At 29.9% G+C, this 14,349-nt stretch overlaps 1 pseudogene; it reads left to right on the top strand.

Moving 5' to 3' along the window:
• The window catches only part of LOC148566491 (protein DETOXIFICATION 16-like), a 39,866-nt pseudogene extending 29,887 nt beyond the window's left edge, over window positions 1-9,979 (top strand).
• The last annotated feature ends 4,370 nt before the right edge of the window (window positions 9,980-14,349 follow it).

The raw sequence follows: 14,349 nt of genomic DNA, 5'->3' as shown, positions 1-14,349 counted from the left end.
AACGGACCTACATTTAATAAGGTTATTATTATTGATAATATAAATTATAAAATTTAATACACATTTAAATGAATAATTAGATCATTGCATAAAAGGAAAACAATATCATCACAAAATCATTTATTCTAAAAATTTAAAATAATAATATATTTAAATAGTTATATATATAATATGTTGTTATCTCATATAAGAAATTAAGTGTTCATTTGATTTGTATTTTTTAAATATTTTCTATATGAAAAAATAAAAAAGATAAAAATAAAAAATAAAAATAGTTATTTTTATTATTTTTTATCTTTTCTTTTCACTAAAATCCTGAATAAAAAAACAGGACACATACATTACACCGTTATTAATAATATAACAAATTTTAATTATTATTCTTATAACATTCTAGCAAAGATTATTCTCTCAGTGTATTGGAATATGCTTTGTGCACTAATTAAAAGAATAACTTAAAAATTTTATTGTGTTCTAATAATAGAAAGCTGTGTAAATGTAGAATGGGTAGTTAATGCTATTTTTTTATGATAATTTAATCTTTGATAACTAGTCTTATTAGATTGATTAACTTTATTATAATTTACTACGACAGAGGCAAAGAGTAGCAGCGGGTAAATAGCACCGTGCTCATAATCGCCACAAATTGGAAGGATTGCGACAGAGGTGAGCAGCGGTCTGGTAGAAGGCACAAAATGGCCCTCGATAGCGGCTGGGCAGTGAAAACCGCTACGAAATTGTGTTACAACACACTCTTCATAAGTTCTATCATCTGAGACTAATTTGTTCTAAGTAAGAATATATAAATTAGTCCATGGAGGGAGAATACAAGAATAATATTCATGTCTCTGTTGAGCCTAATGTATTCAAGCAAAATAAATTAAGATCAGTGGTTAAAGAAGTGAGAAAGCAAATATGTCTGGCAGGACCTTTAATTATGGTGAATCTTCTTAATTTCGCCATTGAACTTATTTCCATAATGTTTGTGGGTCATGTCAGCAAGTTGGCTCTCTCCAGCATTTCCATGGCCACCTCCTTTTCTTTTGTCACTGGCATTAGTTTAGTGGTCAGTTCCTTTTATATTTCTTAACACTCTTTTTATGGTTTCACTAATCAGATTTTTCTCCTCTTTTTTTCTTTATAATTTGAATTTATTAAAAAATATCAAATAAATATAATCCGAACTGAACTATCCTTATATTTTATTCGTTGTTAGTTATGAAAATATTTCAACACCAACCCGATTACTCCCTTCCATGGCATGGAAACTAGAAGCGATTACTAATTCATTGTCAACTGTTTCTATTGAATCGACTAACCTTGTGTTCAACTCCTTGTTGGTTTCATATAATGATGGGAATGGCAAGGGCCTTGGATACCTTTTGTGGCCAATCATATGGAGCAGGACAGTATGGCATGTTAGGCATACACGTTCAGAAAGCCATGCTTAATAAAATATCTTAATGGTGACGCTAAAATATTTTAATTTTAATACAAAAATTTCTTAATTTTGCTATTGAAATTTTTTGAAGATTCTGAATTTGATGACCGTTTTTATACTTAATAGTTGAATTTTTAACTAATAAAATTTAATTAATTATTTCTTAAAATAATTAAACTGTCATTTATTTCATTTTGGTTTGTTTTTTTCTTTGAAAAAAATTACATAAAATTAAAATTGCTGAGACTGAAAATTAATGTATTATGTTTAAATATATGCTAACGCTCTTTTTAATTCGTGTTTTTTTTTGTAATTATCAGTATAAAAATAATTGAAATCAAATTAGTAAGAGAAAATTTCCCAATAATAGTAATGCTTTATTTTTTTTATTTATTTATTTTTTTTAATTTTATTTGTCACAACTCTTTCACTTTATTAGTATTCTTAAAAACTAATTTTCTTTTTTATTATGCAATTTCAATCTAAATATTGTGATTTCATTTCAATATTATATTTAAAATAGACTATTATTGATATTTATATTTTTATAGGAACTAAAACAAATAAAACTCTCAAACTTAAATTCCGCACAAAAAATACAACAAAATACTAAATAAAAATATTTCTACAAATATAATTGGATCAAAAGAATAACAGTTTTTAAATATTATAAAATTCAATAATTACAGAAAATTTTTTATTTAACAATAATAAAAAAACATCCAAAAGAAATTCAAATTTTAAAACACAATATGTATATATAATTTTAATTTAATTCGAGTCTTAATCCTATCTTTGATAAAAAAAAAAAAAGAAAGTAGATTTTGAAAAAAAAATTTAAATAGGGGATTAACCTAATGTCATCCTTAGCCACTATTTTTTATGCCTCTATAAAACTCAACAAAATATAAACCTAATCTATTGTGTTACAACACACTCTTCATAAGTTCTATCATCTGAAACTAATTTGTTCTTCTTTATAAACTTCTTCATTCCACAACTTATGTAAGAATATATAAATTAGTCCATGGAAGGAGAATACAAGAATAATACCCGTGTCTCTGTTGAGTCTAATGTATCCAAGCAAAATAAGTTAAGATTAGTGGTTAAAGAAGTGAGAAAGCAAATATGTCTGGCAGGACCTTTAATTATGGTGAATCTTCTTAATTTTGCCATTGAGCTTATTTCCATAATGTTTGTGGGTCAAGTCAGCGAGTTGGCTCTCTCTAGCGTTTCCATGGCTACCTCCTTTTCTTCTGTCACTGGCATTGGTTTAGTGGTCAGTTCCTTTTATATCTCTTAACACTCTTTTTACGGTTTCACTAATCAGATTTTTCTCCTCTTCTTTTTCTTTGTAATTTGAATTTATTAAAAAATATCAAATAAATACAATCTGAACTGAACCATCCCAATATTTTGTTCGGTGTTAGTTAAGAAAATATTTCAACACCAAACCCAATTACTCCCCTCAATGGCATGGAAACTAGAACCGATTACTAATTATTGGCAACTGTTTCTATTGAATCGACTAACCTTGTGTTCAACTCCTTGTTGGTTTCATATAATGACAGATGGAAATGGCAATTGCCTTGGATACCTTTTGTGGCCAATCATATGAAGCAGGACAGCATGGCATGTTAGGTGTACACATTTAAAAAGCCATGCTTAATAAAATTTCTTAATGATGATGCTAAAATATTTTAATTTTAATACAAAAATTTCTTAATTTTGCTTTTGAAATTTTTTAAGATTCTAAATTTGATGACCGTTTTTATACTTAATAGTTGAATTTTTAATTAATAAAATTTAATTAATGCTTTCTTAAAATAATTGAATTGTCATTTATTTTATTTTGTTTTGTTTATTTCTTTGAAAAAAATTACATAAAATTAAAATTGCTGGAACTGAAAATTAATGTATTATGTTTAAATATATGCTAACGTGCTTCTTAATTCGTTTTTTTTTTGTAATTATTAGTGTAAAAATAATTGAAATCAAATTAGTAAGAGAAAATTTGCCAATAATAGTAATGCTTTACTTTTTCTATTTATCTTTTTTTTAATTTTATTTGTCACAACTCTTTTACTTTATTAGTATTCTTAAAAACTAATTTTCTCTTTTATTATGCAATTTCAATCTAAATATTGTGATTTCATTTCAATATTATATTTAAAATAGACTATTAGTGATATTTATACTTTCATAGGTACTAAAACACATAAAATTCTCGAACTTTAAATTTTTGCACAAAAAATTCAACAAAATACTAAATAAAAATATTTCTACAAATATAATTGGGTCAAAGGTTAAAATTTTTTAAATATTATAAAATTCAATAATTACAAAAAAAATTTTATTTAACAATAATAAAAAAAATCCAAATGAAATTCAAATTTTAAAACACCATATATATATAATTTTAATTTAATTCGAGTCTCAATCCTATCTTTGATAAAACAAAAGAGAGAGTAGATTTTGAAAAAAAATTATTTCAAACAGGGGATTAATCTAATGTCATCCTTAGCCACCATTTTTTATGCCTCCATAATACTCAACTAAATATAAATCTAATCTACTATGTTACAATACACTCTTCATAAGTTCTATCATCTGAGACTAACTTGTTCTTTCTTATAAACTTTTTCATTCAACAACTTATGTAAGAATATATAAATTAGTCCATGGAGGGAGAATACAAGAATAATACCGGTGTCTCTGTTGATCTAATGTATCCAAGCAAAATAAGTTAAGATCAGTGGTAAAAGAAGTGAGAAAACAAATATGTCTGGCAGGACTTTTAATTATGGTGAATCTTCTTAATTTCGCCATTGAGCTTATTTCCATAATGTTTGTGGGTCATGTCAGCGAGTTGGCTCTCTCCGGCGTTTTCATGGCCACCTTCTTTTCTTCTGTCACTGACTTTGGTTTAGTGGTTAGTTCCTTTTATTTCTCTTAATATTCTTTATACGGTTTCACTAATCGGATTTTTCTCCACTTCTTTTCCTTAATAATTTGAATTTATTAAAAATATCAAATAAATATAATCCGAACTGAACCATCCAATATTTTTCTCAGTGTTAGTTTTAAAAATATTTCAACACCAAACCCTATTACTCCCCTCCATGGCATAGAAACTAGAAGCGATTACTAATTCATTGCCAACTGTTTCTATTGAATCGACTAACCTTGTGTTCAATTCTTTGTTGGTTTCATATAATGACAGATGGGAATGGCAAGTGGCTTGGATACCTTTTATGGCCAATCGTATAGAGCAGGATAGCATGGCATGTTAGGCTTACACGTTCAGAAAGCCATGCTTAATAAAATTTTTTAATGGTGAGGCTAAAATATTTTAATTTTAATACAAAAATTTCTTAATTTTGCTATTAAAATTTTTTAAGATTCTGAATTTAATAACCTTGTTATACTTAATAGTTAAATTTTTAATTAATAAAATTTAATTAATGCTTTCTTAAAATAATTGAATTGTCAATTATTTCATTTTGGGTTGTTTATTTCTTTGAAAAAAATTACATAAAATCAAAATTGCTGAGACTGAAAATTAATGTATCATGTTTAAATATATGCTAATGTGCTTCTTAATTCGTTTTTTTTTGTAATTATCAGTGTAAAAACAATTGAAATTAAATTAGTAAGAGAAAATTTGCCAATAATAGTAATGCTTTATTTTTTTATTTATCTTTTTTTTTAAGTTTATTTGTCACAACTCTTTCACTTTATTTGTATTCTTAAAAACTAATTTTCTTTTTTATTATGCAATTTCAATCTAAATATTGTGATTTCATTTCAATATTATATTTAAAACAGACTATTATTGATATTTATACTTTTATAGGCACTAAAACACATAAAACCCTCGAACTTTAAATTCCATACAAAAAATTCAATAAAATACTAAATAAAAATATTTCTATAAATATAATTGGGTCAAAAGAATAAAATTTTTTAAATATTATAAAATTTAATAATTACAAAATTTTTTTATTTAACAATAATAAATAAAACATCCAAATGAAATTGAAATTTTAAAACACAATATGTAAATATAATTTTAATTTAATTCGAGCCTCAATCCTATCTTTGATAAAAAAAGAGTAGATTTTGAAAAAAAATTATTTTAAATAAGGAATTAACCTAATGTCATCCTTAGCCACTATTTTTTATGCCTCCATAAAACTCAACTAAATATAAACCTAATCTATTGTGTTACAACACACTCTTCATAAGTTCTATCATCTGAGACTAACTTATTCTTCCTTATAAACTTCTTAATTTCACAAATTATGCAAAAATATATAAATTAGTCCATGGAGGGAGAATACATGAATAATACCCATGTCTCTATTGAGCCTAATATATCCAAGTAAAATAAATTAAGATCGATGGTTAAAGAAGTGAGAAAGCAAATATGTTTGGCAGAACCTTTAATCATGGTGAATCTTCTTAATTTCGCCATTGAGCTTATTTCCATAATGTTTGTGGGTCATGTCAGCGAGTTGGCTCTCTCTGGAGTTTCCATGACCAACTCCTTTTCTTCTGTCACTGGCATTGGTTTAGTGGTCAGTTCCTTTTATATCTCTTAAAACTCTTTTTACGGTTTCACTAATCGAATTTTTCTCCTCTTCTTTTCCTTTATAATTTGAATTTATTAAAAAATATCAAATAAATATAATTCGAACTGAACCATCCCAATATTTTGTTTGGTGATAGTCATGAAAATATTTTAACACCAAACCCGATTACTCCCCTCCATGGCATGAAAACTACAAGCGATTACTAATTCATTGCCAACTGTTTCTATTGAATCGACTAACCTTGTGTTCAACTCCTTGTTGGTTTCATATAATAACAGATGGGAATGGCAGGTGCCTTGGATACCTTTTATGACCAATCATATGGAGTAGGACAGCATGGCATGTTAGGCGTACACGTTCAGTAAGCCATGCTTAATAAAATTTCTTAATGGTGACGCTAAAATATTTTAATTTTAATACAAAAATTTTTTAATTTTGCTATTGAAAATTTTTAAGATTCTGAATTTGATGAGCATTTTTATACTTAATAGTTGAATTTTTAATTAATAAAATTTAATTAATACTTTCTTAAAATAATTGAATTGTCATTTATTTCATTTTGTTTTGTTTATTTCTTTTAAAAAAATTACATAAAATTAAAATTACTGAGACTGAAAATTAATGTATTATATTTAAATATATGCTAACGTGCTTTTTAATTCGTTTTTTTTTTTGTAATTATCAGTGTAAAAATAATTGAAATTAAATTAGTAAAAAAAAATTTTCCAATAATAGTAATGCTTTATTTTTTTCTATTTATCTTTTTTTTTTAATTTTATTTGTCACAACTCTTTCACTTTATTAGTATTCTTAAAAACTAATTTTCTTTCTTATTATGCAATTTCAATCTAAATATTGTGATTACATTTTAATATTATATTTAAAATAGACTATTATTGATATTTATACTTTTATAGACACTAAAACACATAAAACTCTCGAACTTTAAAATCCGCACAAAAAATTTAACAAAATACTAAATAAAAACATTTCTACAAATATAATTGGGATAAAAGAATAAAATTTTTTAAATATTATAAAATTCAATAATTACAAAAACTTTTTTATTTAACAATAATAAAAAAAACATCCAAATGAAATTTAAATTTTAAAACACAATATGTATATATAATTTTAATTTAATTCGAGTCTCAATCCTATCTTTGATAAAAAAAAAAAAAAAAAAAAGAGAGTAGATTTTAAAAAAAAATTATTTCAAACAGGGGATTAACCTAATGTCATTCTTAGCTACTATTTTTTATGCCTCCATAAAACTCAACTAAATATAAACTTAATCTATTGTGTTACAACACACTCTTCATAAGCTCTATCATCTGAGACTAACTTGTTCTTCTTTATAAACTTCTTAATTTCACAACCTATGTAAGAATATATAAATTAGTCCATGGAGGGAGAATACAAGACTAGTACCCGTGTCTCTGTTGAGCCTAATGTATCCAAGAAATATAAGTTAAGATCAGTGGTTAAAGAAGTGAGAAAGCAAATATGTCTGGCAGTATCTTTAATTATGGTGAATCTTCTTAATTTCGCCATTGAGCTTATTTCCATAATGTTTATGGATCATGTCAGTGAGTTGGCTCTCTCCGGCGTTTCCATGGCCAAAAAATATGGAGAAAATAGTTAAGGCTTCAGAGTTATCTATTCTTCCGATTAACTTTTCTTACTAACTATTTTAATTATGTAGGATTTAATTTATGGCAAACTATATGTGACTAGACCCTAATTCCTTAGACCTTCCTAGTCTCCTCTAAAATTTATCAACAGCCAATTCTTTGGTCAATTAATTCCAATTAGAGGGTGATGATCAAATTCCAGTTTGTATGCTACAAAAACTCTAATTACCCAAAAATAAAGGGATTATATGTCACGTATCCCGTTAAATCCAGATAATTAAAATTTAGGAGAATATGTTTTCAAACTGTTGTTCAAGTAAAGAGCTTTTCCAAGTTTTACAAGAACTCAAGTAAAAAGAGGGTCCTACTTCCGTTCCACCCAAATTCATAAAATAAAAAGCAAAAATAATTCTTAAATTATAAATCCATACATGAATTAAAATAGAAAAAAGTAATTAAATTAATCCATAGAAATAGACCGAGCTCCTAACCTTAACAATGGATGATTAGTTGCTCATGATTGAGAGGGAAAATAAGGATTCGGATAAAATATACTGAGTTTCTTAGCATTGGTTTAGTAGTCAGTTCCTTTTATATCTGTTAACACTCTTTTTACGATTTCACTAATCGGATTTTTCTCCTCTTCTTTTCCTTTATAATTTGAATTTATTAAAAAATATCAAATAAATGTAATCCAAACTGAACCATCCCAATATTTTGTTCGGTGTTAGTTATGAAAATATTTCAACACCAAATCCGATTACTCCCCTCCATGGCATGGAAACTAGAATCGATTACTAATTCATTGCCAACTGTTTCTATTGAATCGACTAACTTTGTGTTCAACTTCTTGTTGGACGGGCTGCAGGGTGTTGTTTCAGGAATTGTAGGATGCAGTTGGCAAAAAATGGGTACTTTTATTAACTTAGGGTCATATTATGTAGTTGGAGTTTCGTCAGCTATTGTGTTAGCTTTCGCCTTACATCTTGAAGTAAAGGTATATAAATACCAAATTGAAATCTATTGTTTTTATCTGTGGACGGTCTTAATTATTTTAGATTGAGATATGCCCGATACACAAAAAAGTAAATTAATTATATTATATAGTGTGTTTTAATAAGTATTATATTATTTAAAAATTAATTAAATAATATATAAATTAATGTTAAATTTAAATTATTTTATATTAAAAATATTTTATAGAATATTTATTTAATAATTTGTATATAATTTTTTATAATTATTCAATTAAAATATAATATAAATTAAAATATAATTTATTATTTAAAAAATTTGAATATCTATTTTAAAAAAAAAGACATAGACTTTTATATTAGAGTTATGCAAAATTATATCTTCATTTGTTGCTTTTATTTTTATATTTATTTTAGTTATCATACTTTGTCTTTTTATATGGTGTTTTTTGAGTTGTAAATAATTAAAAAATATTTTAAAAATAAATGAGAATAAAAATACCAAAAGTATAAATTAGTTTTATAATTATGATAGATTTGAATATACCTATTAAAAAGATGTGTCAAATTTAAACTTATTTGGGTTTAAAAAAATGAACGAGAATAAAAAATATTTAAAATATAAATATAAAATTATAAATTAATTTTATAATCATAATATATTTAAATGTATTTAGTAAGAAAATACGACAAATTTAAATTTATTTGAAAAAAATTTTACTAATTAATACGAGAGATTAAGAAAGAAAGAGTAGCATAGTCTTATAGTATGCATAAAAAGATTAAATAATGTAATAGTTAGACTATTAATATGTTTAAGTTGTCAAATTTTAATATTTGTAACTAAAAGTTTTTATAATTATTATTATAATATTTTTAATATATTTATTGTGTTTTATTAATATTTTATGTTTTAATTAAATAATTGTAGTTAAGATTTTTTTAATTTTTTCTTAAAAGATAATTAGTTAATTTTTAGGTAAGTAAAATTACTAATATAAAATTATTAAAAAATATAATTTAAATATAATATAAAAAATTTAAATATCAAATTTTATATAATAAAAATAAATATTCTGCGGGGACTTTGGCTTGGAATTATATGTGCCCTTGTCATTCAAGTACTTGGTCTGATGATCATAACTGTTCGGATTGATTGGAAGAAAGAAGTGTCTACTCTTTTGTCTTTTTAGTTTTTCTTTCAAATTTTAGTTTTGCGTATTAATTACTGAAATGGTTAAATTTGTTTCTTTTTTGTAGGCAAGGATAACTAGCGAAAGAGTTAATAATTTAGGACAGACAAATATTGAAAGAGTTAATAATTCATTTAACTAAAAGTTTGAGTTTATAGTATGTTACTTTTTTTTTTTAGTTTTTTCATGTAAGTAATTTTGTGTAAGTGATAATTTTGAACATACATTTATTTATCTATTTATATAAAAATTGAGTTTAAAGCATATTATTTTTTTTATTTATATAAGGAGAGATTCAAACTCTCGACATTTGTTTAAGTAAATTAGTGATCTAACTATTAGATTAATACAACTTGATTGCAATATAAAAATAATAAAATTCACATAAAAAAACAAAAATTTTTATCATGTTAGTCAATTAAATTTAATATCTATTATTACTCAATTAAATTAAAAAACAACGGTTATATATAATTAACTTTTACATAAAATTATAATAATAACAATTTTTTAGTTACAAATACTCAAAATATATATTATTAGACCTACTTAATCATATTATTAATTTTTTTTAGAAAAGGGGGTTAATGTGAATACCCCAAACAGAACAAATAAAACAAGGCTAATCAGCTCTTCTTAGGTTTGGTTTGATAAAATTTTTTGAAGAGGTGGTTGTGTTTTTTAAAAACTCAAGTTTTTCATTTTATATTTGGTAAATAAAAAAGATCATATGCTTGTGTTTGCAGATTTTAAAAGATTAAGATATTTTGAAAGCACCTAAGATAAAACTTTTTAAAATTGGCTTGTACTTTTCAAAATTTAAAAGTCTAATATAACCTCATATGTTAACTAATTTTTAAATTTAATGCTTGCATTTATATTTATTATAATATTTTTAAATTCTAAAAACTATTTTACTAAATGCAATTATTATTACTTGTGTTTATTAAAAACTATTTTTAATTTGATTTACCAAATATAAATATTACGATTTTTAAAAATTATTTTTTAAAAATTAACTTTTCTCATAGAAAATAAAAATTTTAGCAAGCCTTATTCTAAGAGTTCCACGAGAATCAGAAAGTAGAGCATGTGTAACATCAGAAGGTGGCCTCTCAAACAAATGAAGACCTATGGGGAGCTCCTGACCTTTTTTAGCCAAGGTGTTGGCTACAACATTAGCTTCTCTAAGAATATGGATCCACTCCACCTTCTGAAGACGTCTCTCCAAAATTGCTATGTCTTCTAACAGTGGTTTGCATAGATGAGAGGCTGGACACCCATCTTTAATAAACTTAATGGAAAGTCCAAGAATCAGATTCAATAATAAGGTGTTGGAAATTATGTGTATTAGCAATCTGAAGGCCTTCAACAATCTCCCAAGGCTCGGCATGAGTGATGGAACAACTTTTCAAATTACACAAAAATCCAACAATATATCTGCCCAAGTGATTTCGGAACACCCCCACAGGCCACACTATTATTGGAGGAGAGGAAAGAACCATCCACATTAAGCTTCACACAATCTTAGTAGAAAGACCTAACATATGAGCTGCCCGAAGCTTCTTGTAGCAGAATTTCGTTTGAAGTTATTCTTCAATGCAGTTTGAATGTCTTCAAACCGAGCTTGAATAGTACTAACAGTTGCAACGGGGAGAAAACTCTTTCCTTCAAAGATGAGGAGATTTCTATATATATAGTACCACAAAGAAGAAGCTGCAACACCAAGTCGGCAATTTCAATCACTCTTCGCTGAGAGATTACTAATGAGTCAATCTCTAGCATTGAGGTTGTAAAAGTTTTGAACAAACTGATGCGCATGAAGTAGATTCCATACTTGTTCGTTACTGTGGGATCTCGAGTGCTCGGTGGATCGGATGGTGATGAGAAGGTTAGAGAGGGAAACTCCGGGTTGATCTAGAGCGGGCGTTTGAGGTGTGCTCAGTGAGTTGATGGTGCTGGAGGAGAGGAGGACGAGGGGGTGGCCTCCTGCAAGGACACTCCGACGGTCAAGTTAGTGTCCGTACGAGGGGATGGCCAAATTAGGTAAAGATATGACGTACCTTGGGGGGAGAGCTGTACTCTCCCCTTATATACTGTGCAGGGCGGGCCTATGAATGACCTAGCCCACTGGCCAAGGAGCTTCTATGAGCTGTCCTAGTCCACGTGGGAGGAACAGGTCGTTCTGGACTTTGGATCGCAGACTCGGGGGCAGCCCCAAGGATACCGATCCGACTGGTGACCTGGGTCATACGGAGTGTAAACCGGGCGTGCCCCGGGTCGGTGTTGGAAACCGACCCGTCGGACTCTTCCTGTCGTGAGGGATGGCTTGGGCCTGTGTTAGGGGTGGCGCCCCGACCCGACGACTAGTTGGACTGGACTCTGGTCCACAACAGTGCCCCAACGCATCAGCCTTGAGGTTTGGGGCTCGTGGCTTGGCGCATTTGTCCTACTCGCCGAGATGGGATGTGCTCTTCTTCTCGGGAGCTCGTTGATAGCGTTTCATGTTTCTCACGCGTGGTCATCTCGTCTCTGACGCTGCCTCCTTGGTGTCTGCGCTGGGCATTAAATGTCCATCATTTCGTGATTTGAAATTTGCGTGAAATGACAGGTATGTCCCTACCTTTTGGCGCTTCTTCCTTGACGGTTACACTCTTCGCCCCCTTTTTTATTTTCATAACCTCCTCATTTCCCCATTCTTCTTTTTTCCCTCTTCTGTTTCCTTGAACTGCTGCTGTTTCTACTCTCTTCTTTTGCTGCTGCTTTGATTCCGTTCGCGCTTCCAGATTTCTTTCTTTCTTTTGGATTCCTTCCCCAACTTCTGCATTTTTTTGGCATGTTGTTTATGGTTTTCATTGCTTTTTGGTTTTCTTTTGGTATTCCTTTTGTGCTTTTTTCATGCGTTTTTCCCTATGCATGCCTGGGTTTTTGTTTGCTTTTGCTGCTTCTTCTTTTAGAGGGGGCACCACTGGGTTTTTCTTAGGTTTTGCTTGAGTTCTGGGTTAGTGTAGGGGTACCTAGGGGTGGTTTAGGGAGTTGTAGTTTGTTTATACTACTTTTAGGGTTCCCGACCTCCCGTTCTAACTAAGTGGTACCCCCGCTGTAGGTATGGCTGACCGCCTTGTGCTCCCGAACATGGCTCAGCGGCCACTAGCCGATTTTGTTGATCACTATGCCTGGGTTACTTCCGATGTGAAGGACGCCCCTTCTAAGGTCACCCGTGAGAGCCTCCAGGATCTTCATCAGGCCGGACTCTTGTGCAGAGGAAGACCCGAGGAGGCGTTGTACCAGGTTTACGTTCTTGCCGATCGGGAGCGTGTTTCTCAAAAGAACCTGGCCTCCCCTCGAGTTGTTGATTGGTTGTGGGTTTATAAACCCATGTTCACAACCTTGGGAGTTCGCCTTCCCTTCTCTTCCTTCGTCATGGGTTTGCTAAATCGGTGCGATGTTGCTCCGTCACAGCTGCACCCGTATAGCTGGGCTGCTATTCGCTGTTTTGAAATGGTCTACGAATATCTAGAGATCTCGGTATCTGCAACCTTACGAGGTGGATCTATCGTAGTCTTCTCTGTGCTGCTGCTATCGCTAAGAAGGTGGAGCCTATCTTGGGAAATATTCATTCTATGGAAGGGAAGCTTCGGAACTCCCAAAAGGATTTGACTGATTCAAGGTCCCGGGAGGAGTCTTTGAAGAAGAAGTTATCTGAGCAGGAGGAGAAGGCCAAGGAAGATGCCAAGGAAATCAATAGGTTGGTGGAGCGGGACATCACCTTGATGAAGGATTTGAACACTTCCCGTGGTGAGACCGCTACTTCCGAGAAGAAGATCAAAGACTTGGAGGAAAAGCTGAAACTGGCGGAGAGCTTGGCAACGGCTGCCCGTCAGGAAGCAGCCGCTCTGAAGAAGAAAAATAAGGAGATTGCTAAGGGGCCTGGGAGGCCGTGAAGCTGATTGAGGAGGAGATTAAGCTTCAGGTTGCTGTGCTAGCTCCCGACCTCGACTTTTCTCCAGTGGGCACTCTCAAGATTGTTGAGGACGGGAAGATTGTTGACATCCTCAAGCCTTGAGATGGATTCTTCTTCTTTTCAGCTTTTATACTCCTTGCCTTTGTTCTTGTAATTTTGCTTTTTGCTTTTGGGCCTTTTAAGGCGCCTTTGGTTGTAATGAATATTTTGATACTTCGTTTTAATTAAGCCGTTTTATGATAATTGTTCGCTTGCTCGGGCCGTCGTGGCTTTTGCCTACTTTATTGATTTTGCTTATCCGGGCCGTCGTGGCCTTTTAATTAAGCCGTTTTATGATAATTGTTCGCTTGCTCGGGCCGTCGTGGCTTTTGCCTACTTTATTGATTTTGCTTATCCGGGCCATCGTGGCCTTTTGGTTTATCGCTTTTATGGTATTTACCGTTTTAATCGTTTGTTACTTTTTTACCTTTGGGTCCCTTTGGTTCCCAGGGTGATCAGTCCCGGGTTTCCGTTAGATCGACCGCTCGTAGTTTTTGTCTTTTTGTTGT

Source organism: Arachis ipaensis, chromosome B4 (assembly GCF_059453495.1).
Source record: "Arachis ipaensis isolate K30076 ecotype BB chromosome B4, ASM5945349v1, whole genome shotgun sequence".
Taxonomy (NCBI): Eukaryota; Viridiplantae; Streptophyta; class Magnoliopsida; order Fabales; family Fabaceae; genus Arachis; species Arachis ipaensis.
This window is presented reverse-complemented; position numbering and strand designations above follow the sequence as displayed.